This window comes from Panicum virgatum, chromosome 1N (assembly GCF_016808335.1).
Source record: "Panicum virgatum strain AP13 chromosome 1N, P.virgatum_v5, whole genome shotgun sequence".
Lineage (NCBI taxonomy): Eukaryota > Viridiplantae > Streptophyta > Magnoliopsida > Poales > Poaceae > Panicum > Panicum virgatum.
In genome coordinates, this window is record NC_053145.1 from 6,603,296 (window position 1) to 6,609,766 (window position 6,471).

At 45.0% G+C, this 6,471-nt stretch overlaps 1 non-coding gene across 1 annotated transcript; it reads left to right on the forward strand.

Annotated features, from left to right (window-relative positions):
- The first annotated feature begins 3,011 nt into the window (after positions 1–3,011).
- LOC120657871 lies at positions 3,012–3,145 on the forward strand. Its single transcript, XR_005668404.1, has one exon. It is a non-coding gene; the product is annotated as a small nucleolar RNA Z247 (small nucleolar RNA).
- Positions 3,146–6,471: the final 3,326 nt, after the last annotated feature.

Sequence of the window (6,471 nt, forward strand, 5' to 3'; positions counted from 1 at the left end):
TGCACTAATATCAAAATCTAATTACCAAGAATAGAGTAGAGGGATGAATCCTTCGTTTAAGTGAGAGGAATGTGCATTTTGGTAATTATAAAAAATGTTTACGTAATAAGGATAGGATCGGTAATCTGCTTGGAGCGCCCCCAATTGTCAAAATATTAATTTTTTGGTGTTAGGATAGGAATAACTAATATGGTGAAGATGCTCTTAGCTGCAGCTTAATTCTACTGCTCAGAGGACTCCCTGCGTGGATGTACTGCTGGCTCGGTACGAGCGGTGGTTATTTTATAGGACTTCCGTTTTATTGCTTCATATCCAATTTAATTACTGCATGCGCCGCTAGCTGACGGACGGGATTAATTAATTAACCATGGGATCCGTCAGAAAATACCGGGAGCGTAGGTTCCATGGGTCGACGTCACTCTCGGCGGAAAGCGAGGCATTGTCCGGCGAAGCATGTGCTCGCGTGTCTCCGGCGCGCAAAGCCAGCCAGCCATGGACGACGATGACGGATCGGTCGTCGTCGCCTCATCGGCGGCGCCCTTCGCCTTTCTTTTTTCATCAGCCTGAGCCGTAAGAATCCAGAACTCATTCAGGTGGCAGTGGCAGCTGGATAGAAGTAGCTCGCGGTAGCCAAAGGCAACCAGCTCCGTCTGGCTCAGGGTGACCGACCACGTACGCGACCTCGAGGAAAGGAACCCCCTGGGTTTGGGGTGCGGCACGTCGCGATCGGAGGAAATCAACGGGACACGCGTGGGTGTAATAACCGCCTCGATCGATCGGCAGCTAGGTGGTGTGCCCTGGCGCTGGCACTGGCACGGAGAAGTTCGCCGCGCCGTCGCCGTCGCCGTCGCCGTCGCCGGGGAAGATATCTCGCGTGTGCTGTGATGTGATGCGATTGATTGGGAGCTGGCTGGCTCCCCCTGGGCCACGCTCAGTCAGAGGTCGCAGTCCAGTCAGCACCAAGCGGCTGCCGCCTGCCGGAGGCATGTGACCGGCCACTCGCTCGTTTTCCGCCGGTCGCCGGACGCCCCGCTGGAGGCAGCAGGACTGGCGTCGTTTCGCCCAGTCGCGTCCGTCTTTCTCCGCAGCCGAGTGGTCGACGAAATTTCAGCTGCACCTGTAGCAGACGAGGATCAAGTCGCAACCCGGCGCGAGCTTCCAAGTGTTCACCAGATCGTGGCAATGCGAGCACAATGTGGAGTAGCACACATGAGGGCCATCAACCTCTTCCATCTTCTTTGGCAATGTAAAATCCATTTGTAATAACTCTACTCTATCTGGTCATTCAGGGTCACTATGAGAAATGAAATTCCATCTTCTTTGGCAATGTAAAATCCATTTGTAATAACTCTACTCTATCTGGTCATTCAGGGTCACTATGAGAAATGAAAAATCAGGTGGGGATCCTCTCCCCCTCCGTTGACCCCTGGAAAAAAAAACCCTCTTCCATCTTCCGCCGCGGTATGACCATATTGGCGTAAGATCCAGCGGTGCGTCGACGTCACTGCACATCGCCGATGCCGGGCACAGCCTCACTAGGACACCGCGCCATTCCATTCCAGATCACCAAAATTTTTGGGAACTAAACTCCCCCCAAATAAGTGAAGTGAAAAAGAAATTCCTGCGTGGGAGCGAGCAATCCAGTCTTCATCAGTTCATACATAACCGCCCAATCCATTGCCGAACGAAGCTCTTCTTCTACCTCACCTCGAAAGCACACACCACGCACATCCACGGGTGCTAGTAATATTCACAAACGGAATATACATCTCTATTTCGTTTGATAGCTCTATTTCTCTTGGTACAACAGCCAAGAAAGAAGAATCCGTTTATCATCTCATTAATTACAACTTGTCAATTTTAATATTATCTATACATACACTATTTTTTTTCTAGAAAAGTTAGTATTTTACATGCAAATATGTAGGGGTGCAAATGAGTGACTCTTATGCACCTCCAACCCTCTTTAGATCAAAATTTTGTACTAGTTTTCCAAAAGAAATCTGATCAACCATCTCAATTAAAACTATGGAGAAAAGAATAATTCGACCTCCGCCTGTCTTTTCACAAGAGGAAAGAAAGTATTTAGTCGCACGGAACTCCCCAATTAAGGAAGGTCACAGGTCCACCACACGCGCTGCGTCCACTGTCTCTCAACTTCCTCATTTGGACGCTCATTCAGTTTAGACACGAACCATTCTTTAAATTGCAGCTTCTTAATTTGTCCTGTAACACATGCTTTTGTTAAACAATATGTTCTGATGTAGTGCGACTTGATTGTGCTTACAATAGTCCAGGCTAGTTAGGATTCAAGATAGATTAGAATCAGAGTTAGCCTTGAACTACACGGACTCTGACTTGCATACCGAGTTGTATTCATGCAAGGCTCAAGTTTGAGTTCCTATATATATAACTGCAACACCTGATGAGCCATATTGGCAATCACGTTTCTCTCTTTTTACATGGTAATCAGAGCGACTTCTTCCCAAATATACATCTAGCCAAATCAAGCATCAAGAGGAGATTCCATGGCGTCCTCCTCATTGTCGTCGGCTGCACCGCAGCTTGGTTCTCCCGTCTCCGAGAAGTTGACAATAGAGAACTTTCTCCTATGGAAAGCTCAAGTCATGCCGGCCATCAGAGGTGCGCAATTGATAGGGATCTTGAACGGTTCCTCCCGTGCACCACCTACCAAATTGGAGGTCGAGAAGGCAGACAAGACCAAGGAGATCATCGACAACCCGGAGTATGAGAAGTGGTTGGCAAAAGATCATCAATTACTCTCTTATCTCCTCAACTCAATGACCAGGGAAGTTTTGGCCCAAGTGGTCATGCTTGAATCCTCGGCTGAGGTCTGGTCCGCAATCGAAGGTATGTACTCAGCGCGATCTAGTGCGCGGGTAACCAACCTTCGCATGCAGCTGTCAACCTGCAAGAAGGGAGATATGTCCGCTGCTGCTTATTTTGCCAAGATGAAAGCGTATGGAGACGAACTGGCAGTCTCGGGCCGACCTGTTCAAGACGACGAGATGGTGTCCTTCATACTTACGGGGCTTGATTACGACTACAACTCCCTAGTGTCTTCTGTTATGGGTCGCACAGATCCAATCTCCTTGAGTGACTTATATGCTCAGCTACTTGCATATGACATGAGACTCCAGATGTTGCAGGATACATATGGACAGCATCAATCCTCAGCGAACTCGGCAACTCGTGGCCGTGGAGGCTATCGTGGTCGAGGAGGAAATCGAGGTCGTGGACACAGCGGCAACCGTGGCAATGGTGGCCGTGGAAACAATAATAACATAATCAATTCGGCCAGCTCTTCCAAAGGTAGTAACAGCAAACCTCTTTGTCAGATATGCAAGAAGCCAAACCATGAAGCCTTGGAGTGCTGGTATCGTTATGATGAAGATTATCAGCCAACAAATGAGAAAGTGGCAGGCTCAGCGTCCACCGGATACCGGATACGGGGTTGACACAAATTGGTACGTTGATAGCGGTGCTTCTGATCACATCACAAGTAATCTAGAGAATCTCTCTGTCCGTGACAAGTACAATGGTCAAGATCGTGTCCAAGCAGCTAATGGTTCAGGTATGAAAATCAGTAACATTGGCCATACAATTTTACATACCCCATCTAAGGATTTGCATCTCAAAAATATTCTTCATGTTCCTAGCACCTACAAAAATCTTGTTTCAGTGCATCGTTTAACCTCTGATAATAATACCTTCCTTGAGTTTCATCCAAACTTCTTTCTTATCAAGGATCAGGGAACCAGGAAGGTCCTTCATCAGGGTAGATGTCGTGGTGGTCTCTACCCTATAGGAGCATCCTCTACTAAAGCAAGTTCAAGCAAACAAGTCTATGGAGTCAATAAGCCATCTACGTCAAGATGGCATAGTCGTTTAGGCCATCCTTCTTTTTCTATTGTTGAGCGTGTGGTTAGAGACAATAATCTTCCATGTTTAAGTGATACAAGTATAGAATCTGTGTGTGATTCATGTCAAAAAGCTAAGAGTCATCAACTTCCTTATAGTAAGTCAAATAGCATATCTAAAGCTCCCCTTGATCTCATCTTTTCTGATGTTTGGGGGCCGGCACCCACATCTGTTGGCCGATTTACATATTATGTAAGTTTTATTGATGACTTTAGTAAATACACATGGATCTATCTTTTGAGGAAGAAATCTGATGTCTTTCAAGTCTTTCAAAACTTCCAAAGTCTAGTTGAGAGAAAACTTGATAAAAAGATAATTGCCCTACAATCTGATTGGGGTGTTGAATATGAGAAATTAAATTCTTTCTTTCAACAGATAGGCATTGCTCATCAAGTCTCGTGTCCACATGCTCATCAACAAAATGGCGCCGCCGAGAGAAAGCATCGCCATATTGTTGAAGTTGGCCTAGCCCTTCTTGCCAATGCCTCTATGCCTTTAAAATTTTGGGATGAAGCTTTTTTAGCCGCCACATATCTTATTAATATTTTGCCTAGTAGGGTTATCAACTTCCATACTCCCGTGGAGCTCCTTCTCAAAGAAAAGCCTGAATATAATTCTCTTCGAGTTTTTGGGTGTGCTTGTTGGCCTAATCTTAGACCCTACAATACTCGTAAGCTCGCTTTCCGTTCCACTCGTTGTGTTTTCCTTGGATATAGCTCTCTCCATAAAGGGTTCAAATGCCTAGAAGTCTCTACAGGCCGGGTGTATATCTCCCGTGACGTGGTGTTTGATGAACAAGTGTTTCCTTTTTTGAACTTCATCCCAATGCTGGTTCCTTGCTTAGAAAACAGATTCTTCTTTTACCTGATCACATGCAAAATTCTAGTTTTGGGGATGTAAATTGTACTGACCAACATGTTACTACTAATCATGATCCATCTAGTGTTGCAGCTGATGTACTAGAAAGAGCAGAAAATCTAATGCAAAACCATGGAGTATTGCCTTCTGAATGCATGCAAACAGGTGCAGAAACCACATCTGATTCCGCTGCTGGATCCGAGCTGGATTCTCAGGTCATCTTCAACACCGATTCTGATGCTGGAGTTGCTCTTGATCTGCCTGGAGCCACCCTCTGCTCGCTGCATGGGGGGACACGAGTGCGCCGGCCATGGCCGTGGCGCCCGAACAACGCGCGGCGTCAGCTTCTGCAGGATCCAGTCAGGGCACAAATGCAACATAGACATCTCAGCCTGCAGCAAACAACAGTGGTTCTCCTATGGCTTCAACTCAAATTCAACGTCCTAGAACAAGATTGCAGAGTGGTATTATTAAAGCGAAAGTCTTCACTGATGGCACTGTTCATTATGGCAATTTCTGCTCTACAGGTGAACCACAGAATTTGCAAGAAGCTTTAGATGATCCTGTATGGAGAAAGGCGATGGAAGAAGAATATTCAACCTTAATGAAGAATCAGACTTGGCATCTTGTACCAACAAAGCAAGGTATAAATTTAATTGATTGCAAGTGGGTATTCAAGGTTAAAAGAAAAGCTGATGGGTCGGTAGATCGTTATAAAGCTAGACTAGTAGCTAAAGGATTTAAACAGAGATACGGTATTGACTATGACGATACCTTTAGTCCGGTGGTCAAAATAGCGACGGTCAGATTGGTGTTATCTATTGCGGTTTCAAAAGGATGGTGCTTGCGACAGCTAGATGTTCAGAATGCGTTCTTACATGGTGTTCTGGAAGAAGAGGTTTATATGAAACAACTGCCTGGGTTTGAGAGAACAGATTCTGTGCAGCTTATTTGCAAATTAGATAAAGCAATATATGGTTTGAAACAAGCACCTCGAGCGTGGTATTCAAGGTTGAGCACAAAGTTGATTGATCTCGGTTTTAAGGCTTCAAAATCTGATACATCACTATTTATATATCACAAAGGGAAAGTGACCATATATATGCTGATCTATGTTGATGATATCATAGTCACAAGTTCATCTCAAGGAGCTATAACAGCATTGCTTCATGATCTTAGGCAAGATTTTGCTTTGAAAGACTTGGGTGATCTTCATTATTTTCTAGGAATTGAAGTGAAGAAAGAGCAGGATGGGATTTCTTTGTCACAAGAGAAATATGCACTTGATATTCTTACTCGTGCTGGTATGATAAAGTGCAAGCCATCACCTACACCTCTGTCGTCCTCAGAAAAATTATCCAAGTATGAAGGGACATTACTGAATTCTGAGGATAGTACAAAATATAGGAGCATTGTTGGAGCTCTTCAATACTTAACTTTGACTCGGCCTGATCTAGCCTATTCAGTCAATAAGGTGTGCCAATTTCTACATGCTCCCACTACTGTACATTGGACATCTGTGAAAAGAATACTTAGATATGTGAAGGCTACTGCTGGTGTTAAATTCAGAATTAGAAAAACAAATTCCACTTTGATCAGTGCCTTTTCAGACGCTGATTGGGCTGGCAGTATTGATGACCGTAGATCTACAGGAGGTTTTGCAGTTTACTA